This window comes from Amphiprion ocellaris, chromosome 14 (genome assembly GCF_022539595.1).
Source record: "Amphiprion ocellaris isolate individual 3 ecotype Okinawa chromosome 14, ASM2253959v1, whole genome shotgun sequence".
Taxonomy (NCBI): Eukaryota; Metazoa; Chordata; class Actinopteri; family Pomacentridae; genus Amphiprion; species Amphiprion ocellaris.
Genome location: NC_072779.1, coordinates 17929343 through 17954470, shown reverse-complemented (window position 1 = coordinate 17954470; position 25128 = coordinate 17929343). Strand labels below are relative to the sequence as shown.

Here is a 25128-nt window from a genome sequence, read left to right as displayed (position 1 = left end):
GTCCTGGGGGTCTGGCACCGGTCTTCCATGGCTGCACTTTCATGGTTAAGTCATTACCACTTCTGATAAGTGGTGGCGTGATGTCTCATCCTCTGCCTCTCTGGGGTCTGGATGAATACATTTTATTGGTTTGGTGGTCTGATGGAAAAGGGAATGTGCATCAAAAATGCTGGTAAAGTGTTGACCTTCAGGAGGTATGGAGAGTATCTCCTATTTAGCTGTTTTTGTGTTTGTCACAGTTTCCCTGCACACTGCCTGCAGTGTCCTACAGCTTGGATTGGAGGAATGACATGACAAAAAAAACATGTCCTTGGGTTACAACACATGCCAAGTATTCCACTAACCAAAATATTAGTTTGCTTCTTTTTGGAAATTATGTCTTACTGATTTGTTCTAGTGATTTGTGCATACCACGAGTTCCAAAGTCAAAACCATCAGGGAATTCACAGCTATATAATTTCTACTAAGAAATTAGATTTTTGATGCTTTAAGTTAATATTGCTGCTTCTTAAATTTCTGCGCCAGTGTATCCTGTTTATGTATTTTTAAACACATGACAGCAAATTCATCAAATCCTTAAAATAAATTGAGTATGTATTAAAATCTCAATTGCTGCATTTCGGTTAGAGATACAGTTTAGTATTCAGCTCTCGAAATTAGAATTGGAACATTCATATGATTTATTTTAGAAGCTGCATAGTTATGACCAAATAATGGCTGAGAAACCTGTTGTGAAAACCCACCCATGGTTCAGATAGCAGTCAGCACCTGTTCTCTCACCTCAGGTGATAGGAATTAACTCAACTAAACAAAAGAAATGAAAGGCACATAAACACCAGACTACACAAGCAATGACTTTCTTGTTTGCATTTTCTCTAATTTATTTGTATTTTTCATCTTTTGCTGGTCTAGCCAGTCCAGCCTTTTTTTTCCGTGCATATGTTTCAGTGGAAGAACTAGCATTGCAAAGATAACAGAAATCTGCCATTCCAAACTTTATCAGACGTAAGTGACATTTGCAACCTTTATCGTGGTCCCTCCAGGCCTCGTGTGAATGAGTCGGCATCTGGATTGTGGCCTGTGACATTTAGACAACAGTTGGAGCAATTTCAGCAGTCATTAAAACACTGGTAGTTGCTATAAATCCTTTACTTTTCAGTTTGGACAGATGTCAAAGAATAACGTCAGCGTGTGGAATTTAAAGCAACCAATTCAAAATGACTGAAAAATCCGTGAATGTGTGTGCATATTTCATGTTTGAAAGACAATAATTACCATGCCAAATAAATCGATTGCCACCATTTATTAACACTCTCTCATATAAATCCATGTTTTTTTTCTCAAAAGTGCTAATCATGTGATCATGATTGTTGACTATTAAAGTTGGCCTGTTGGGACAATTTAGCAAACAGCTGCTTGTCAGTGTAAAGATTTGACGGGCAGTTGCACCGCCAGCTGTGGAGACTTGTGAACAGTGATACCTTTATTTAAAAAAAAACAAAACAAAACTGAAACTTATTACCGAGACTGAGCATAATCAAACATTATTTTACCCGCATGCTTAGTTGAGTTTCATGAGTTCCAAAATTGAAACTGAAAAAAAACCATATATATTTGTGCTGGTGTCTATTACTGCACATTTAGCGGAGATATTGATACAGTGGCTATATTTCAGGGTGTGCTGACATGCATTTGGTGGGGCAGTATAATCAATTTCACCAGTGCATGCCATCGTAATAATAACATCATCAAATTCATGGTAATTATAGCTGCAGGCTCTTCATTGATCTCTGGGCAAAAAGGGTGATCCCCTTTCAGCTGCAGAATAATAGCTAAACCTTTAACCTGGACTTGAATCGATAAACCTGCAGGATTCCTCCTCCGTTGTGAATAAGCAGCTCCAGTGGACACGCTTTACACACAGTGGTCATGAAATTCTATCATCAAGTTACAGTGTTTGATTTGTGATGAGCTGATTGTTCGTAATATTAATTACATTCAGAAAACCAGGAAAATCTGGGTATGGATGAATAATTCATGTTTGTTTTTGAACCAGCCTTGTGAAACTGGCATTCACTAAATAATGTATGACTGTGTGTCTTTGATAATAGGGTTTGCATTAGAAGTAATATGCTTTCCTTCATTCCACAGGGCAGATTCTTGCAGGGGCGAGTTATTGTGCAAAAATTGATTTCCCTAAAACCCCGTGTGCCAGAAGACATTAGTCAGCGTTGTCTGAGAGCCAATGCTGTACATAGGAGAGGACGCCACGTGTTACGGTGGAAGGTGAGGGATACTTTTTAATCTCATATATGCAGCCTTGGTAAATCTGATTATTCTGATAATGAAGAAAAATTGCTGAAGAAAGAGATCAATAAGATTTCAAGTATACAACCATTTCCAATCATGCGAAATCTACAATTTGAATTTCAATGGGGTTTATAAAGTATATATTAACACCCAAATAAGATTTCCTGGTAATAAGTGGCAAGAACATGAACCTTTAACAATTAGTATTTAAGATATCCCCTGCGCACTGAAGCTCGAAGGCAAAGTGTGAAGCACATATAATTCAGTAAAGTGTTTGTAATTTCAGCAAGAGCTGAAAGAATTGCTTTAATGAGTGTTTAAACAATGCAGGGAATTAATATGATGTGCATGCATCCAAACTTGTTGTCTGAATGGAAACTAAAACTATCCTCTGCTGGAGGGAATAATTGTGGGAATAAACTGAGGTTAATATACAAGCATCGCTACTAATCAGTGCCGACATAATGATGTGGAAATATCTTTTATTATAGGTAAATTCACTAAACTGTATGCATTGCATCCACTAAATGCTTTATTCCCTATTGCGACATTCAGCAAAAACATTCTAAATACTTAGGAGTGAAAAGAGACCCAGGCAACGAGTTGGATTTCAATTTGACATTTGTAGGTTTCGTGATATTTTTAGATGCTCTGATACAAACAACAACATGACAAAGCATTGATCATTGTATTTGTCACGGAGAGAAGGTGGGTGAGAGAAGAGACTGACAGAAACAGATTTCTGTCACATTTTGGCTTAATGATATGTCATGCTCAAATTCACAATTACAAACGCACTGACATAGAACTGGTTCATTTTTCCCATTTATTATTTCAAAGCCGAGATTAATCACATGGAGGGAAATAATGACTAAACCTAATCATAGACTTCTGCTTCTTGCTCAGCAATAATTACAGTCAGACTGGCTGCCCAGCTATATGATTTATGACAGAGCGTGATGGATATTAATGGATTTTGTAATTGGTGCATATGTTTATGAAAATGGCTGTCTGGTTTTGACATTATTAAAAAAAGTCAGATGTCAGGTAAAGCAAGACTTGTCCCCAACTGAGAACAAAGACGGTTGTTGTAACTCCAAAAAATCAAGTTACAAACTCAGTACATGACACCCCCAATCTAAGACAACTTTGCAGGATTAATCTGTCGTCTGTGCGGCATTAACAGTCAGCTGCAAACCCGCTATGAATACACTTCATGAATTTGCAGTTTTAATTACAAATTCATGAACTGTCTTTTAAAAGAAAGAAAGAAAGAAAACAGTAAAAATATTTTGTTCGCACATATCGCGTTACCAGAAGTTTGGTAGCTAGGACAAATACAATTCAGATTCTATGATTCTTAATGCCAGGTTTGATACCCAAAAGAAAATCAAGATCAGTGTATTTCAATGCACAGTGCAGCAACATACACACTCACGTTATAATGTATATTGACGGACTGAAGGTGATGACTGTAGCATTCTACTGGTTTGAGTAGCACCCACCTCTCATTATAAACTATTACTTTGTTGGCTAAGCTAATATTAGCCGTTTTAAATGTTGCGTATGGTGCCTTGCTGCAATCATGGCAGGATAATGCTCAGAATCTTAACATACTGTCTTTAAATGGCAACAAAGACAAACTGAGCATCAGCCCCTTTGGATGCTCCAACTGAAAAACCCGTAAAAGCCATACAAAAAATTGTGAGATCTATAAATACTGACAAGATGTATTAGATATTAAAACTTTATTTAAAAAGTCAACTAAAAGCGATGTTAAACTGTGTCATCATACCTGCAAAAAACATATACGCACACTGCAGAGTTTGCACTGAGGTGGCAGCGTCCAGAGTGGATGATGCAAAGAAACATTTTAAATCGAAACTGCACCAGAGGAACATACATCAGAGGGAGAATCAGCCAAATCCGATGCCCTGACAAATGCGGTGAGGGCTGAAGTTATGCTTTGCAACTTCATAGCACAACACGGTCTGCACATGGCTGTAGGGGACCAACTGATGGAACTTTTACCACAAGTGTTGATTTTTAATAATTTGTTTGATTTCACGTGTATATGTATTCGCAAATTAAATATGGTGAAAATCAGTGTAATTTATGGACACAACATATAAGCTGACGAGTGTTGCAAAGCCTTGTCAACCCTCTGTTGAGACTGTTGCCTGTGAAAAATGGAAGACATCTTCGAAGCAGAGACGGTAAACCTTCAGGTGCCAAATGCAACAAAATTCCAAAAATGATAATTAATAATTTCAACTTGTAGCTGTTTCTTTTATTTGGGTTTAAAGTTGAGCATTACTTTATTTTGGCATGGACATTTTGCTGGATGGTAACTGTTTTACCCCAAAAAGTGGGGAAACAGTTTTGCCATGCCTCAAACCAATGAAAGCAAAGTCCTGATAAACAAGGCACTCCAGATATTGACGTGTTTTCAGGCTTGTGACGCACGTTTCTGTAATCTCATTCAGTGTAGGCGCACTACAGCCTGAATTGGAAAAATAAACAAGAAAACAAAAAAAAGACACACACACACACATATGTAATAATCTTCCTGGCCTTCCTGCTGACTACAGTAGTGGAAACTACCCAATTGAGAGTGATAGCGCGAGAGAGAGGGAGTGATAGATGGTTAATGAGCGATAGAGTGAGTGGCTTCAAGTGAGTTGAGCTTTTTTTTTCTTTTTCTTTTTGGTGAGGTGTGCAGTTGCTTGACAGGTAGAGGAAACGGAGGCAGACAAAGTCAGACTGAGATAGATGTAGTGAGAAGGAAAGGGAAGAAGCAGATAAGAGGTACAGGTAGGTAGGTGGACGAGCAGTCAGGCTGTTCACACTGGCAAAATGGATTACTGGAATAGTTTGAGAGGTGCTGGATTTGCAACTCCATAACTAGTATCCTGAGGCATCAACCGGCAAGTAAAGATTTTAAGAGAATACTGGACACTTGCAGGAGCACAGACTTGTCATGTAGACAGTACTTATACAGTTCTTTGTCATGGTTGCACTCACAGTTATCTAATGTGTTTATTACAATACCAAATGGAGGAATGCTCTACATCTGCAGACTAATTGAAATAAGCATTTTGTCAAAGTCATCTGCAGACAAGAAGTGTCAAATGCAGCCACTTTGGTGGACATTTTGGAGGAGGCCTCACAGTGTAATCACAAGCCATTACCACTTATATGGTATGGGAGCTGGCATTCACAAGTGGATGAGTTGGTATCTTCAAAGTAATGAGGTGAAATATTTCACACTCAGTAATAATTCACCAGTGTAGCTGAGGGGAATGTGATATGTATTTTTATTTTTTTTTTGCAAATGTCAGATGCCAGTCCAATTATCACACAATGGAGAGAATCAGCAGCTGATCCAAGCTTTTTTCCGATAATTGTTGATATGCTCAAAAGCTTATATTCTGCATTTTCTACGTCAGTGGCGATGGTTTTGTGCTTCTGTTTGTGGGATAACATATATTTTGCTCTCAGCTGTCTATCAGATATTCAAAGAAGAGAACCACTTGAATGGCAAGAGTAGTAATTTATATGATTTCTTTAAAATATTAAAGGCACCCTAAAGACTGCTAATGGACGAGGGCCTAGACTTTTATAATAAGGCAGAGTGGGAAAGGTATTGCCAATTTCCAGTACATAGCTATTGCTGGGCTGACTTTAAAGGTCAGCTGTGTTCTGTGTAGGCTGCAGTCCACTGAATAAAGGCTGTGTTCATCTCACTATTTCCAGAGTTCATATTGAACAATTGAATGACACAATCCAAGGATGCTTTTTAAAAATGAGACTTTCTTCAAGTGATAATGTGCCGGTACCTTTTATTCCATGAACTTAGGAAAAAAAATTCTTTGTGGTAATAATTATAATAGTTTGACAAGGGGTGAGTACTTTTGCGTACAAATCCAGAAGTACTGGAACAGTGATGCCAATTCCTTTGTATTTGCTGTAGTCTGAAAACATCGTGTTGAATATTGCGATGAATATGAGACAAAAGATCAACATTTCAGCTTTTATTTCCAGGAATTTACATCTGGATCTGATACACAACTTACAAGATAGCATTTGTAACGGAACACCAAATTTTTAGGTGAGCAAAAGTATTGGAACGGAGAAAGTTGAAATAGATTAAAGCGAATAAGACGTAATATTTAGTGGCAGATCATTTGCTTGTAATAACTGCATCAAGCCTGTGACCCATTGACAATGCCAAGCCTTTGCATTCTTCTTTTGTGATGCTTTTCCAGGCTTTCACCACCAGCCTCTTTCAGTTGTTGTTTTTTTTAGGAGGTTACTCCCTCTGGTCTCCTCTTTAGCAGGTAAAATGCAGCTCTATAGGGATTAAGTCTGGGGATTGATTTTGGCCGGTCTAAAACCTTCCACTTCTTGCCCCTGATAAACTCCTTTGTGGTGTATTTTGGGTCGTTATCTTGCTGCACGATGAATGATCTCCCAATCACTTTAGTTGCATCTTTCTGTAAATTGGCAGACAATTTTTTTTCTGTCGACTTCTGAGTTCATTTTGATGCTGCCATCATGTGTTCCATCATCAGTGAAGATTAATGAGCCCATCCCAGAAGAAGCCAAGCCATAACACTGTTTCACAGATGAGTTTGCACGTTTGGGATCATGAGCAGATCCTTTCTGTCTCCCAAACTTTCGATCACTTTGGTTAAAGGTTCATCGTTGTCTCTTAAGTCCATAAAACTTTGTCCCAGACATTTTGAGCCTCATCTCTGTACTTTTTGGAAAATTCCAGCCTGGCCTTCCAATTCTTCTTGCTAGTGAGTGGTTTGCATCTCCTGGTGTAGCCTCTATACTTTTATTCATGAAGTCTTCTGTGAACAGTAGATTGTGATACCGTCAATCCTGCCCTCTGGAGGTTGTTGCTGATGTCACTAACAGTTGTTTAGGGTCTTTCTTTACAACTCACACAATGTTTCTGTCGTCAACTTTTGCTGTTCCTTGTTCTTCTACCTGTTCGACATCTGTTATTTAGTATATCAATGGTTTCTTTCTTCTTCAAGACATTCCAAATGGTTGTACTGCTATGGCCAATGTTTGTGCAGTGACTCTGATTGATTGTCCATCTTCTTTCCGCTTCACAATTGTTTGTTGTTTACCCATAGATAGCTCTCTGGTTTTCATGTTGGTTACACCTCTAACTATAGATGCAGTTGGCAAACCCCAAATCTGAAACCGATCATAGGCATTGAGTGCTATCTATTGTTTGAATAATCAATGTAATAAGACACACCAGGGCAACAAAACATGCCTGTCAGTCACATGTTCCAATACTTTTGCTCACATGGAAAAATTGGTAGGTTCAAACAAAAGGTGCTGTCTTCTAAGTTGTGTATCAAATCCAGATGTAAACACCTGGAAATAAAAGCTGAAATGTTGATCTTTTGTCTTATATTCATCTCACTGTTTCAATACTTTTGGAGGGGAGTCTACATCAGTTTCATTCTTCCTTCTCATTTATTTTTTCTTTATGGCATTTTTTACCTTCACTAGATGGTGACAGTGAAGAAAGGCAGGAAGAGAGCTAACGATTGACATGAGGGTCCAGGCCGACCGAGAATTGAATCGAAGTTGCTCCTGTTTTCTTCTCTTTAATACTGTGTCCTCCAGCAAACAGCCCCATGGCTGACCTCCACATTCATTGGGGACAAATGACAACAGTCCACAGTTTTTGCCCGAAAAGCTAAAAAAAAAACCCAACAAAATCCAACAAAGCAGACTTTATACTACCCAGTATTCATGTGGGCAGCAAGGTTGATGCTCTTCAAGAGGGTTAGGGTTAGAATGAATAGTAGTTTGAATATGAACTTTTAGGTTTGGTAGCAGAACAACAACAAAGTCAATCACAGACTGCAGGGTAGGTCTACCTAATTTGTGGAAAAATAATCAATATAACTATTTTGGCTTCTCACAATTCAATGAAAGTTATGATGATGATGATGATGATGATGACGATGATGACGATGATGATGATGCTTAGTCCATAGAAAACTTGGCAAGAGAAAACTCCACTCACAGAAAACCATACATGTAGTAAAAACTATTTTATTTCAGCATTGGTAAATTTACATCAGAAAGCCTTTTTGGTCACACACCTCTCTGACATGAATCCACTGCAATAACTGAGGAAGGAGACTAGAGGCCTCTCTGTGTACAGACGTCTAGCTAGCATCTACCACAGCCAACACATAAGACATTTAGGGTTCTTAGTGAGTTTGTAGTGTCTACCGATCAATCAGTGTTGCAAATGAAGTGTTTTGAGTACAGTATTACTTATATTTTCCTCTAGGTGATGTACTGAATTCAGGTAAGAAAAAAAAAAGTATTTAAAGACTTATTTTGATGCAAGAATTTATACTTTAGAAGCCATGTAGCACAATATGTAGATACAAGTTTTGCTCTTTTTTTATTTAAATGTGAAAATGCAATAAAAACAGTTTCTCCCTAAAATCATGAAAACTAATTTTGATTTTAATATTGTGTAACACAATCATGATTATCATTTTGGCCATTGCGCAGCCATACAGCATATGGAAAACTTGCATGAAGGCACTTGGTGAGGTGTAAGAATCAAAATGACCAAAAGTATGCAGAGTGAGCAGAGAGGCTGAGTGGAGGCTTTTCCAGCTCAAATTATTAGAGGTGTGTTAAACGCTGGACAGATTCTGCTCTGATATACAGTATACATATTGAATATTACACACCAGTACAAGAAAAGAGTATTTTTGGACTATTGCTTTGCATTTTTCACAAGAGCTTGTCCTTGGCAAGTTCTTTACACGGTAACATTCTTTGGAGTAAAGGCCTACCTGGATTGAACTTGAATAGGAAAAGGCCGTTCACAGCTCAGGTGAAAGATGGGAGAAAGTAGTAAATCCTGGTACTGTTATAAAAAGAAAAAAATCAACTAGTGTGCAAAAATGCCAAAAGATAAAAGATTGTCTTGAGCCATAAGACATCCCAAACAACAGTACACAACATCCATCATTTAAAACACATCAGAATCACACTTTGAGCTTGCAGATCAGAGCAAAAATTCAAAGTGCACCATCAACAACAAAACTAATATTTAAGTCTTAACAACTGAACTGATTGATTTTACATCAGATACTAACTACTAACTGGACATCATTTCAGACTGAAATTGTAGAAAGAAATTTACTGAACACAACATAAAGCAAAGCACAGTTGTAAGCCAAGACTAATTAAAATTAGAGTTCTACATGTTTGCTGCAGCTACTAAGCATCTCCCTTTGGCAGTTAAATCCTCCCTGCCAACAGGAGCCATTTTGACTTTTGAATTCAGACATCAGTTCATGACATTTGGTTCATAAATATGGGTGACAGTTTTGCAATATGAAGGGTGAAGGCGTGTATGACATTGCTGACAGTGTTAGCCAACGGCAGCGCTCTCAGTAGTTAAGTTGGTGGCAACAAACACAAAAAAATGAAACAGTATAAATTCAGGCTTCCTTACATAAGCATACTGGGAATGTTGCCTGTTGATGTAGAAAGTCACCATGTAATCAAAAGTAACCTACAAATTTGTCTATGCGCTTCTCCTCAGACTTGGGGTAGCGTTTCCAGGGTACTTGTTGCCAGGGAGGAGGCATTGCCTTGATGGCTGAAGTCGGGGAAGAAAAAACTCTGGGTGCATCACCAACACCACAGAACACAAGAGGGGTAATTTAACTGACTAAGATCTGCACTGATCTGTGACTGTTTTGGGGTGAGCAAACAGTAAATACCCCTTCCAAAAGGTGGGTGAATGCAGTGTGCCTGCATATACTCATTACTACACTTCTGGTCATTTAGCTCCCTTACTTGCAGTATTAGCCTCGTTGTGTTACTGTCCTGTCAGCTGTTGCTGCCGTGCAGTTTGACCCAATGAAGCTATCATGATAAAATTGGACTCCGAAGAGCCTTTGTGGTACTCCTCCCCTTCGGCTGTGAGGTTCTAGATGTTTCTGTTTTATCTTTTCAGAATTAGATTTCACTGTACCCCATCACCATATTGCCTGGCATGCCAGGAACCTTGCAAGCAACCTTCAGCTTATCTATGATATCCAGATTGCAGATACATCCTCAACACTCTGCTTCCAGACCAGCAAGCCTTTCATCTTCCCAATGTGCTTTGACTAAAGTGCATTCCAACCTATTTATTATTTTAGCCGGTTTCTGTTTTACATATTATATCAGTTGCACAAATCCAGTATAATTAGTAGGGGCTACAGATGAATTTATTTCATTCTAAATGTATTGCACATGAATGATCAAATGGAGTCAGAGCAGGAAGGGTGGTCATGTAAGGCTGAGGTGAGATGAATCCTCTCCGTCCCTCTGCCTTTGCCAGGAGCAGAGAGGTGCTCTTACTTATGATGTGTGTTCTGTGCCACTTCACTCGTCAGCACTGTGTGATTACCTGTTATGGTCTTGTTTACCTGTCTTGTTTCCTGCTCACCTGCCTGGAGTTTGGGAAATCTCCAGTTTTCAGACAACCCCCTCAGGCTAACTGAAGCACTGTGTGGGGTGTGTCATCTGCCACGATTTAGGGGGAACCAAACAAAGAACAAAAACAACCCCCCACATATTTAAAACATGTTTTTTTTCCCCTCTCTGCTGCCTGATCCGCTTTAGTTGTGAGGGCACTGTCACCACAGCTGGGACCTTTTTTCCCCTTCTCCTTATGCTCACCCCTTATGCTCTGTGTTCAGTGTACACCGTGGTTAGACACCAGAAAGCTAGAAAAAAAGGCAAACTAAACTCACAGAATAGTAAGAACAGTTTAAAGGAATAGTTCAGGTGTTTGCAATTGTTACTATTATTCAGAGATTTGGTGCAATAGTTGAGCACTAGGGGCCTGTTCACAAAAAACAAACAAACAAACAAAAAAATTGAAATAGATTTTTAATTAAACGCAAAACTCAAAAGTTGAAGATTTTTTAAGTGAAGACATTCCAGCAAACATTGGTAGTATTTTTAGTTGTACAGTGTATTGGGATTGCTGCATGGTGATTCTCCACTTTGAATAAAAACAATTGATTGCTAGTATGTTTCAGATGCTTGATTCAGCTCTTTGGCTTATTTAAATTAGGAATGCACAATACATTGCAGCTGTCATGGTATTGGCTGATAAGGAAAGAAATTAAACTGGTGTTCTGAAAATACAATTTCAGATGATAATTATGCCAGTGAAGTCCACTGTGCTGTAAACCTACCTGGCTCTGAATGCTGATTTTTGCCCCTGTCTTTCCTCTGCTCCCTGTGTCACTGACTGCCTGTTCACACATGGCAGAGCATGAGGACACACAGCCGAGAGAGTGCAACGGACTCCAGATTAATGCTCAAGTTGATGATAGCAATGCCTGTCATCCCTGCAAGTGCAACAAAATGTAAAAGTGACAGTGTGAGCAACTGATCAAACACTTAACACGACATAAACTTGCAGAAATGCATCAACTTCCACTACTCTGCCTGCAGTCAACCTACTGCTTCCCTCTTTATCCACAGTCAGTATGTGTTACACAGATGCAGGGCTCATTATGCTAATATTAAATTCTTATGAAAGAGCTACAAACTAATGCTAATTGCATGTAACACTTGCGCCTAATGAGCTGTGTATCCTAAACTTAGGTGAATTCTAGTCGACTGAGAGTGAAACTGACCAGGCTCTCCTCCTATATACTATGCCATACTGTAGAACTCTTAATATCAGTACTTGTAATATCAATAGTGTAAGGAGGGGAGAGGAGGTGCCATGGCTGTTGGCCAGTTCATTCTAAAAGACCTGCACCTTTTGAAACAATAATGTATAGGCTGCAATTACAATAGTTCAAGAGCTCAAGGTGAAGTCAAAGTCAAACTTCTATATAAAGCACATTTAAAACAACAGTAGCTGAACCAAAGTGTTGTACAGTTAAAATAGCAACACAATAAAACACAATGGCTAAAAGAAAAATCTAAATCATTTCAAGAGTTTAAAAAAATAATAACAATTAATAATTTAAAACAAAAAGAGATGAAGCCAGGGTGTCAAGCTCTACCTGAATCAAATGCCATTGACAAGAGGTTAGTCTTCAGCAGTGACTTTGAAGTTTCTAAAGTCTGAGCAGTTCTCATATGGAAAGACAGTTGTAGAAACAGTCGTATAGAAGAGAAGCAGCTTCTGCGAAGGCTCGATCATTCCTAATTTTGAACCTAGACCTCGGAACATCCAAGATCACGTGGTTGGTCGATCTCAGTGTCCTGACTGTGGGAAGAAAATATAAGAGATCCGCTAAGTACACTGGCCCCAGCCCACTAAAAACATAAAAAACAAACAAAAAAAAACCCTGATAAAATCCTAAAATCGAATGGACAGGAGGCCAGAGGATGGAGACCAGTACTGATTATGTGATCACACTTTATTTTTCCCGTTAGGAGACTAGCAACTGCATTTTGTACCAGCTGTCGATGCTTTACACCCACATACGGACAATTACAAAGACAAACCTTCACTAACAGTCTTACCTGAAAGAAGCTAGTTTTGACCACTGAGCTGGTTTCTACAGTTTGAACGAGCTGTCAGAGATTACTCGAATTTTTTCACTTTTTTTTTCTTCTTTTTTTTTTTTTTTTTAACAAAAGATTGATTATATGAAACCAAAGGGCCAACAGTACTGTCAAGGTCATCCAAAAGGTCTCGTCTAAAATAACAAAAATAACGATCTCTGTTATAGTTCCATTAAGTTTGAGAAAGTTTAAGTCCATCTGTGTTTTATTACTTTGTACGCAGTCCAGTAAGGACTGAAGTATCTTTGCTTTTTAACTTTAATGGCAGATACAATTGTATATCATCAGCAAAACAATGGAAAGGAATATGGTGTTTCTCAAAAAAGGACCCCAAGGGCAGAATGTACAATGGGGACCAACATGGAGCCTTTGGGACCCCACAAGTAGAGAGCTGTAGTCGAACACTAAGACGAACTGAGAAGCTCCTATCTGTCAGATATGACCTGAATCAGGACAGCACCTTTGATGCCCCCAGACTCTTCAGTGTGTGATAAAAGGGTACATGACTGACAATATCAAAGGCATCAGACAGGTCTAGGAGGACCACAATAGCAGATCATTAAAAACTCGTAAAATAGCCATTTCACTGCTGTGGTGTGGTTTCAAATCAGACTGACATTTCTCAAAAATGTCATGGTTTTCTAGAAAAGTTTGTAGTTGAATGGGAACAACTTTCCCTTAAAACCTGTGACCTGAAAGGTAACTTGGAAATTAACTATAAAGTTAGAAGTGAGGGGTCAAATTTTTTCTTTTTTTAAGAGGCTGAATCACAGCCACAATAAACAGTAATTAGTCTAACAGCAAATGAAGGTATAGTAATTGCAGTCTACAGATGCTTGTCAGTAAGGATAAATGGTCTGGTATTAATTAGTCCACATATGTAAAAAGGAAACTAAGGTTGCTACAAACAATGTTTACCACAGAGGTGTTGGAGGATCTCTAACTTTTGCGGTTTCATTAGAAAAATAAACGCTTTAGTCCGAAAATACATATTATTTTCTTCACATTCTTGTATTTGTAAGATAGATGTTATAGATATTATATTGGTATGAGCCATAGATCATTCAGTCATTGATTGCTGTTAATAGCCCTGAAATCCCATGTCGGTGCATCTTAGTAAATGATGAAAGAACTAGTCAATGTTATTGATTTATAGAAAGGTCTGACAGGAGAAGTACTGACTGACTGAGTAGTTTCCTTTATCTCATCCTTTGTGACTCTACTATATAATCGGTTATGAGGCGATGCATGGCCTTTTTCAGCATGGAGAATTTGTGGAAGGCATTTTATAATCATACAGAGTTGACATCTTTATCTTTTAATCACACCAATTACAACAGTCATTGTGATGTGTCATATGATTTCTGAATTGTTTGCATGCTACAAAACGTTGTTACGTGTGCACAAAAGAGATTTGCATAATGAGATTTAAATATGCATTTACATATAAATATGCATTGTGAACGAGACGGACCAGCTTTTCAGTCCACGCCAACTTGAAATCCTTCAGCAGCCACACTGGCCAACTTTGTGAATGTTCAGTCAACAACAGAAAAACTGCTGGGTTATTTCTGTTAGGATTTAAGTAGAAGAGAGTTTTGAGTATTAGTCTGCTATAACTGTTGTGTGACTTGCAATTAAAGTAGCCTGTGAGTTATTTATAATTAGATTAGAACGTAAGCACCATTTGGGGAAATTTGTTGTGTTTGTATTTTGAATAAACCACCAAAGTGGAATTTTCCATTACATGTTTTTTTTTTTTTTTTAACTCCAGATGAGTTTCTGTTTTTCTTCTTCCCCATATGGGGAAATTTATTGCGCTTGTATTCTGAATAAACCACCAAAGTGGAATTTTCCATTACATGTTTTGTACTCCAGATGAGTTTCTGTTTTTCTTCTTCCCCATATGGCCAGTGTGATTGAGTGCAACATTGATAGACTCAATGCGTTGGCTGATCACACTTCACACATGCTGTAACGTGCAGCTGCAACACATTCTAGTACTTCTTAAAGTAGAGGAGTAATTAGTCAGTCCTATCACAGTGACTGACTATTCACAACAGCCACATGTGCCCCTGATTCCCCCCATTCTCTGTGTTCTTTCAGGAGCCTAACAGGCCCAAAGTTGCACCTGCAGTGACCCAGACTCTGTTCTGACTGCTATTATCAGGAGGGTTTCCATTCACACATTTACAACTACTAATCTTCTGCCTATAACTTTTACCAATCTTGCCCTCTGCTCTCTGAAACAAAGGCTTGTTTCAGAGGGTAGTATATGCAGCAAATCTCCATCCGTTAAAATTCCATGGAAATAAGGCATCAGAACAGAGAGCACAACACATACTACAGGGTGTCCCTAAAGTCTGGACACAGGAAATTTCATTAATTATAATTTTTTTGGCCTGCATAGAATAAATATGGCTTTGTCGGAAGAAGAAAGAGTTGAACTGGTACTTCACAGTGGATGTGAAGGATGGACACATCAAAAGATGGCAGATGAATTTAATCTTTTGACAAAGCCATATTTAATGAGATTTCCTATGTGTCCAGACTTTAGGGACACCCTATAAATTCCCCACCAGTTCTCCTACTAAATGCTCATTGCCTGTTAAGTTGCCATCTTAACTCACATCTCTGTCTCTTGTCAGTTCATTAGGGGTTTTTTTGTGACTAAGACCTGGCTTAACATTGGTAGTACCACCTCACTTAGTAATCTGTAAAGGCGATAACTTCCTAGATCTGCAAATTCTGAAGGAAGCAACAGTGTAGAGTTACATCTAAGCCATTTTAAGACAATAAGGGATTCTTTTCATGGTTAAAAAAAATCTAAATATGTAACTATGATGCACAGAAATTCATTTGCAAGAGTATATTCAACGACTGGAAAGAGATTTTTATTATCTATAGCCTCCCATTCTGATAAACAGCTGATTTTAAGGGTATTTTAGCATTCATTTCTGTTGCCCTTCAAAATCTGTGGCCACTGACTTTTTATGACTCATCGATTCTTTTTATCTCTTTTAGTTTGGAGTTGTATACAACAGAATGGCCAGATATTAGATTTTGTATTAGCATCTGTTTTCTCGGTCTCCAACCCAGAAACTGCGAGTGTCTCCGACCACTTTATGGTTATGTTTGACTCCATATTGCCTTGCCCTCTTCCAACCCCGTTGATTTAATCAATAAACTCCACTACAGCTTCACATTTCTCCAATACATTTATGACTACACTCTTAGTTCATATCTCAGATGCTCTTCTCTCCGGCAACGGCAGTTAGAAACTAGTTACTTTATCTCATCTTGCTCCGACACCCTGGACTGCGTCGCTTGTCTATAACTTAAGAGAAGTAGGGTTAACACTGCTAGTAACCCCAGGCTAAACAACTCCACCCGTGCTATTAGATGAGCGTGTGGGAGGACTGAGCAGAAATGGAAAACTCAGGTCTCATAAGAAGTATTATTGTTTAATGCACTCTTAAAGCTCTGTTAAGGCAAAGTTAATCCATGAGGATGCCCACAGACCCAAGATACTGTTTAACTCCATCAATTCTATCACACTGCTGGTATGGCCACCTTAGCTCCCATGAACCTTTTGAGAGATTTCTGAATTTCTTAATGGATAAAATTTATGTTATTAGGTGTCACATTTCACCAACAGACTTCGATACGAGATACATTATCCAGAAGTTTCAACCACTGCTGTACTGCCAGCTGGGTGAAACGCTTTTATATGACCTTGACCTGTTTATCTTCAGACATTTTACCATCTCGCCACCTCTTCAAAGAGGTTTTGCTACAGTTTGCCAGTAGCACTTTGAGATTTTTTTCATATTGGTGGCAAGAAGGAGACACTGAAAATCTGGAAACTAAAAATGTGAATTCAATTTCAGAGATTCTATTTTGCTGTTCTAGTAAAAGTATTAGTTGAAAATTATGCCAATATGAGCGTTAAGAAACTGTATGCTGATGCCCATTTTTATTTTCCGGTTAATGTTGGTAAGTAACTGATAGGGGAGCAGTTAGCACTTCGCTTATTTTGGGTGATCACTGTTCAAAATAGCAGTGCAAGAGATATTAACTGATACAATAAAATGTGTTTCATTGTTACCACAACTTGGGTAGTCCCAATAAGAGCACTACTGCTCTGATGTTTATGCATTGGCAGCGCAGCTATGCATAGCTGCTCCACTCATCTAATGGTGCTTTCACTGCATTCAGACACTGTAGATGCATTCACTGAAACACCTACTACTAAAACCTAACCCCCGCCACAGAGGCATCACAGCAGTCTGCCCCAGATTTGGACAATCCACAGTTGTTTCCTTCAGTTTCAAAAAGACAGTTGTGAAACCATTATTTAAAAAATCCAACTTCACTCAGAATTCCATCTACTTGAATACCTTTTTACTCCGCCAAGGAGGCAGGGCCTTGTCTGTCTGTCTGTCTGTCAGCAACATTACTTAAAAACGAACTAATGAATTTTCAGGGAAGGACAGAAATGACACAAGGACCAACTGATTAGATTTTGGCAGTGATGCGGCTTATGGTCTGGCTCCACGGATTTGTTAAATATTTCTGTTTCACTGCAAGATAGCGGCACGGCATCACTGTAACTATGACTACAAGTGAGCTGCCTGCTGATGATCACATGATTGCAATCCGACGACAACTGACTGCTGTGGACCACAATTTTTTTTAAGATTTCATCCATTGAAAATCATATGACGGAGCAGCATTGACGGAGTACTGCACTCTCTGAGTGCTTTTCTAGTTACTTATACTTTACTTTAAAAAAAAAAAGAAACAACTGACAATGTGGTTGTAGAGCTTGTCGTAGTAAGAAGTTTGCATTGTTTAAGGTCCTTAACAGCGTCCTCCTGTCTGTGCTATGGGTTTAAACTCTTATGCTTTTTATGGTTTGCTCAATATCAGCACAGCACACATTCTTGTAAAAACACCTGGAATGTGATGTACAGGCTGCAGTCTTTTATGGTTCACCTCTTACCTGAATGACAGAACCGCCTTACCCAGAATATGAAACTGTTCATCATCCCCTTCTCCCATTAAACGTGGCATCCCTCAAGGTTCTATCTTAAGGACCCTTTTATTTTTTTGATACATGCTTCCCTGTGATTCCAAATTAAAAACTCAAAATATCTCACAGTAGTGTTAGCCTGATAACACAGTTTTGCCTACAGCTTACATCAGACTGTGTTTGTTCACTGACAAGCCTCTTTAGCTGTCTTAATTACACCAGATGCTAGAAGACGAGGAATTTTGTTTAAGTGAAAGAAGATGACAATGAGGTAATTATATTTGGTCCATCCTGCTCTGTTTTTTTTCTCTTTCTTTCTCTCTTTTTTTAACCTTGACACTAAGGTTCATCCAACTTGACCACATTTAGAAGTCAGACTATAACACGACTATAATTGTTTTTCCAAAACCTGAGCAATGCACTTGGACCACTGTCTGACACTGTGCACAGAGTAGCAAAAAAGAAAAAATTCCTGCTGTCTTCCTGGGCTCTTCTTTGAATCCTAATAAACCAGTTTAACAACACTGTGAAAGGCAGTTTTATAAGTTCAGTACTACTGCCAAATTGAAATAGTTTTTATCTTAGAGGGACTTGGAAACAGTTATCCAAGCTTTGATTACCTCTCACAACTGTATTTCCCTGTATATAAGGGTGTGCCAATCCAACATTACCCCACTTCAGTTGGTTAAAACTGCAGTTGCCAGACTTTGAAATGATTCACAGAAAAGACAGCACATCACTCCAGTTCTGTCTCACTTGCACCTGTTACCAATTAACTAAAGCAATTATATAAAAAATGTACTGTTTGTTTTTTAAGCCCTTAATAGTATAGCTGCATTACTGAGATGAGAAGATATGTTAATTATTTTTTTTTAAAAAAAACTTCTTTCAGCCATGCATTTCTTGTTGGTAATCCTTTCTCTCAAATGAAAAGAACTTTAGGGCAACTTCTGTTGTTTGCATTGTATGACTAAAGGTGACTTGACTTGACTAGAAACTTCACTTAAGGAGTGCCATTTAAAATGTAAGTGAACAAGTCAAACTGTACACTCATGGATGCTTGCTTAAAGCTGTGAGGGAAATCTTATGCATGTGTTCATCTTAAAGGACTGACCTACTTCCACAAGTAGCAGACAGGACTGTTTTCTGAAGTATCGATGTTAAAACTGAATCCTGGCAGAGTCCATTGACAAAAACCCTAATGCTATCTGTGAAAGTAAAAGTGCACAAACTATTCATCTATAAGTCTTAAAAAAAATCTATAAAGGTGGCCTTAGGGCTAACCAAGTGTCAGAGGTTTAATCAGAGTTCAGCTAAAGCATGACGAGAAAAAACTAGAAACGGACCATAAAACCCAAAAAAGAATGCTTAACCATCATTCAAACTGTACAGCAAATGCAGGAAACGTACAGAAACTCTTCAAGTATAGACTATAACCATATAACACTAGTCCACTGCAGAGGGAATCAACCATGACTCCTCCAGCAGTCCAAACACATACTGTAGTATCCTGATGAGGTTCTGCCTTGTCAAGTGTCCCACTTTTATCATAATATATTATGAGAATGCATGCGAGTTGTGAGGAACATTTCCTTCCTTATTTTTTTAGAATCTGACCCCATTCCATTCCATGCTAAAACCATTCTTGGCAGTTTACTGCAAACAGAGAGGATTAAAGTTGATTTTGCTTATGTTTACTATACTCATGGGGCTGACTTGAACATGGATAATTAAACAGGTTTTTCATTGTTTGCCCAGACACAGTCAAGGTTAAAGTTCCCTGGATGTGGAAAAGCCCATTCTCCCATTTTATTAGGAATGAATCCAGCTAAGGCTTTCCCACCTGTCTATACTATTCCCAGTTCCCCACTATTACTTTGTTTCCACACCTGAACAAAGAACAAAAGCATCTAAAACGGAGACTGCGCCAAACCATAATAGGACACTGAAAGCAATACTGCTCATGCACAATTGGTCATGTTTATCTAATATGTCAGACACTCTCTCTGGCACCTGGTTTGGTGCCCTTTACTATATCTAAGTGCTAATGCCACACTAGTGGAAGCTGATGGAGCCTAATATATAGCAGACCACAACACTCAGCATCTTTTAATTAAAGGTCCAGTTAGTGTATGTAATATTGCACTCTCATTTCTCCTCAACACTCCCTTTTTTATTGTCTGTTTTCTCTAGTGAGGGGGGGGGCAGCCAGTGATGCCAGCCCAGGGTTGTTTCCGTGGTAATGAGCTGTCAAGGATATAAAGAAGGCTGTTCTTTTTTCTTTGCATATCTCTTCCTTCCAAATAGGGAATGTAGACGGGAGAGCTAGTCTGGCAGCAGCATCTGTGGAGAGCACGCCCTGGGGATTCTAGTGTCACAGATGCAGTTTAAGAACCATGTGAATGGAGTGGCTCTCCCTGACTGCAGGCTGTGGGACTGGCATGATTAGACCTTTAGATGTTGTCTGTTGAATGAGAGCTGGGTTCTGAGGTACTCAGAAAGACTGGGCTAAAGGACTAATTTAATTTGCCAACCTCTAATGACAAAAATAAATTCTCCAATCAGTCTCTGCTCTTTTGGGTTTGCTGATATGTTTCCCTCTGATTGTGTAAGTACTAATTGTCTCTTTCATCACGCGTTTCAGCATGCCACAAAGCAGCACCCTTGTCCGCCAGTAATATGTGCAGTTATTAAGGATAGCTCAAGATGATTTTTCATTATTTTAGTCATCCCTCTCTCGACCACTCTTTTCACGTCTTGCACACATGCACATTGCTTTCTGTGATTGCATTATGTTTGTTCTAAGCTACCTATCCGAATGAAAATCTCACTGAAATCATAATTAAAATCTGAGTAATTTTGATTACCTGCTTTCTGGCTGTAAAATGAACTTGAAAGCAGTGGAAAAATTCAGTTAGAAATGAGATGCAACAGCAACTGCAGATTTATTATTTGCTTTAACTGGTGGCACGACCACATAATGTCATTCTAGCATGCAAAACCCACATGAAGCCAAGGCTGTTCTTAGGCATAGATGAGCTTGTCAGTGGTGTAGTGTCTCATCAACAGAGAGAGAGGAGTAAAAATTCTTTATTAATTCATTAATTTAGGTCTGTCTCTGGTATTCGATGCAAGGATTAGAGTTTTAAAAATAAAGAAGCCATTGTTATGTTGGTGAGTGAAGTACAGCTGCTGACGTAACTAACAGAGACAGCTATTGGTGATTCACTTCATGTTTGTGCATGCTCACCATCTAAACAAAACTCAGTCTTACTGAAACACCTCCTGGCGAGAGAGCTAACCATTAAAGACAGTCTACACTGATAAACTTCATATCAAGTGCATGTGTCGGTAAACTCAACGTCTTCCTAGTTACCTAAAGAAAGACTAAATTCAACGCAAGAAGTAGCACACATTGCATTCCTGTAGGGTCTGACATTGAGTATTAACCTGAAACCAATTAAAAATTCAGGCCCAAGAACATATTATCTGCTTGTTGTTTCCCAGACAAATTTCCCTCACAGTAGTTTCAAATCAACTGCGTATTGCAGACACATACTGTTTGTCTAACAGAACCTGTCTATGCATCTGCACCAGTAGCCTTGTGAGTTAAATGTGAGCCTCTCTTCCCACCTACTAATGCATTTGTTTTAATAATAAATTGTGAGTCTTACATTATGCTCATTTCAGCTACTCAGCTGTTGCTGAGTTGCTTGATTAGCAAGGTAATAACACAAATTGTGTGACTGTCTTGTAGCAATCACCTTAATTTAGCAAATGCTGCCACAAAACACTTAACAATGACAGGCTTGGATTTCGCTGTTGTCACAGGAAATTTGAAGCATTCATGAAACCAGAAAAAAGACCAACATTGCTATGGTAACAATAACGTTTTGTAGCTGAGTGTTTCTGCTGGTAGCAGTTTTTCATCGTGTGCAAGGTCTCACACAACCCAGCTGTGAAGAATGCATGAGAACGTTGTAGTTACATGAACAGGGATTAGACTTCTCTGTCACTGCGACAATGTGCTGCTACTTTTCTCACACACTGGGAGCGACTCACTTTTCACATAAACCCACCAGTTTACATCACCTCCTTCCTTAAAGGGGATGTGCAGTTAGACTGTGAGTGTGCTAACCCAACTTGTTAAAAATGATAGTAAATATATCCATTCATCTACTTATTAAATGATTTGCTTTAGCTTGATAAATAGATACGGTTCAGTGGTGGACAAAGGAGTCTGATCTTTTACGGAGGTACAAAGCAACAGACCTGCATTGGAAATATTCTTAAAAGTAGAAGTATGTAAGTATAATCTGGAAAAGTCAGTGCAAAAGTGTCTACTTTAATTTTTATACCGTTATGCGGTATATTCCATAGTTACAAGAAAAGCACTCAGAGAGAGCAGTACTCTGCCAAGGCTGCTCAGTTGTTGTATGATGAGTTAACAGTGTATTTAACCATGTATTATCCAGACTATATCATAACATCACGGATAATTTTCAGTGTGTTAAGCATCTGTACATTATGTACGGGTATCAAATCACGTGACTGAAATATGCCACAACATAGCATTCATTTGTAGTCATAGTTACAGTGACGCTGTGCCTCTATCTCGCAATGATACAGAAATCTTTAACAAATCCATGAATCCAGATTATAAGCTGCATCACTGCCAAAATCTAATCACTTGGTCCTTGTGTCATTTCTGACCTTCCCTAAAAATTTCATCCAAATCTGTTACTCTGTTTTTGAGTAATGTTGCTAACAGACGGACAAGCAGACGGACAGACAGAAAAACATACTCTGATCGTCACATAATTGACAGTAATAATTGGATTTTACTGTTGTAGTAATGCTAATCGCCTCAAAGATTTGAGTATTATTAAGAAATTAAATAGATTTAATTGGAATCGGAATCATTAAAATAGAAGCAACTTCCAGGCCTACATTTTGGTAACATAACACTACTTTTGTTTCATAGAAAGGCTAGAAATGAACATGTTGGTACCTGATTATGGTGGTAAACAGTATTAAATCAAATTCACATTTTTGTTACTGTCTTGTTTTTTTACTTTTGACCATATCAAGGGCGTATGTGTCTGTATAAACAACACTTTCTTTTCACACAGCACTACACAGCTGATACTGAGAGGAGACTATGGGGAGAGTCTGTAAAGAGGCCCTCTGTTGGGGGCTGAAGTTCGCTCTGTAAGATTCATGTATAAATAACTAAGTTGCGCACAAACTTTGTGATATGATCCACATTGTGGATAAGATTCGTAACAGATATTATGTGTGCAGATGCACTCCCAAATTCAGCTGTGTAGGAGTCAGTAAGTTAGTACGTTTACAAAAAACCCCCCGTTTCACAAACTGAATCACAGAATTGAAATCAGACATTTACAAATTCGACCATTTGCATTAATAATAGTAATAATGATGATTTTTTAAAAAAGCTTTAAATGGTCATGGGACAGATATCCAACGCACTGCAGTGATCTCCACTGCACCTCCCCTCACACAGTAATGCAGTGATTCTAATATTTCCCAGGTGAACCACGCCTTTGACGCACAGCTGTTGGTTGAAAACTTAAATAATGCAGTATGTGAATGTTGACAACAGCAACAACTATCTGCAAAGTTTTGTCCATACAGTATTGTAGCAGATGCACACTGAAACTCCAGGGAGATTATAGAAAATAGGACACTATAGAAAGTGTCATAGAACTGAATGTTCTCTTCATGCAGAGCTGTTTGGCTGTTAAAATATCTAAACTGCTTCACTCGTTTTAGTAGAACTGAAATTGCCATCTTAAGGGTGTTTGTCTTCTCCAACCCATCAAGGTATAGCTGACATTCAAGTCTGTCCAGACTGCTGGAATAAATGTAGTGAGAACTTTGAAGTATGTAAGCTTATCGAGAGAGAAACAAAAACAGAGTTGAATTCCTTGTATGTGTTCACGTTCTTGGCCATTGAAGATGATTCTGGTGAAACACCAAGTCGCTGCCATTACAGAAGACACTCAGATATTGATGTACCTTCAGAGAGGCTACAGTTTCTGAAATGTGGATTCTTCACACACATCTGCAGCCGAGCGGCACAAGAGTTATGTTATTGTTTTTACAAAACAATGTGATTTCTCAGTGAAGTTGACCTTTGACATTTTGTGTTTATCATTCATCCAATGAGACATTTGTGTGAAATTTTGTTATAATTAGCAGATAAATTCTTGACCAAAAAAATGTTTTTTGAGGTCACAGTGAGCTTGACTTTTGACCTTTTACCATCGAATTTTAATCAGTTCATCAGTCCCAGCTGTAACAAAATTTCCTCCAAGCGTTCCTGATCGATCGCATTAATGAAAAAGAGACTGACCTATGGATGAAAACACAATGCCTACAGCTACAGTTGTCAATGGCTTGGAGTCATAATAAAAAACCTATACCTTTATCATCTTTATTTCTTGATGCAAACTTTTGTTCTTGAATAATTGCTAATTGTTTTGTTCTTACCAAGGAATGCGATTGTGACAAGAAATGTTTGAATAAGGACTGAACCACTTTCCTGTGTGATTGGCAGGTCATTAATTAACTAGTTCAGAGTTGCAAAAATAGATTTGTTGCCCTCTGTATAGTGTTGAGCAATGCAAAGACTACTACGAGATTAGCCAGTCCGTTTGACAGAATTTTTCAACATAAAATTAGTGAGGAAGAAAAGAGACTATTTATATTCAGCACACGTTTTAGCTCGGACTAGAGCAAAACAAACTGGCCTAGAATACATGATATAGTGCAGGATGTGGCAACTCCATTTTTGAAATTGTGCAACAAGTGAACTTTTCTGAATTAATTGAGAATTGGCAGTGATACTCTATTTGTTTCCTAAACATATTCTTACTGCTGTAGCTGTAGCTTTAGGCAGATTGTGTAATGTATAACAGCTTGTTGGCTTGTTGACCAGTCCTTCTTCTGTTCTCACACACACACACACACACACACACATATAACAAACCCAGGCATCTGCAGTGAATTACTGATCTTATTTTGCCATTCATGGGGTTGTTGTGCTGAATCTATTTGGTGCACATACATAAGTCGGTAATTTCTCAGGTTTAATGATTCTTGGTGAGCGTTACACACAAACAAAAATTTCTGTTCACTCATATTTTAAGTGCCATGTCAGG

The 25128-nt window shown here is 38.5% G+C and overlaps 1 protein-coding gene across 1 annotated transcript in view; it reads left to right on the top strand.

Annotated features, from left to right (window-relative positions):
• The first annotated feature begins 2132 nt into the window (after nt 1-2132).
• The window catches only part of pcdh1a (protocadherin 1a), a 152821-nt gene continuing 129825 nt past the window's right edge, over nt 2133-25128 (top strand). The window contains exon 1 of the mRNA XM_055017217.1: nt 2133-2286. The gene's annotated coding sequence lies outside the window, so the exon portion shown is untranslated. The remainder of the gene's footprint in view (nt 2287-25128) is intronic.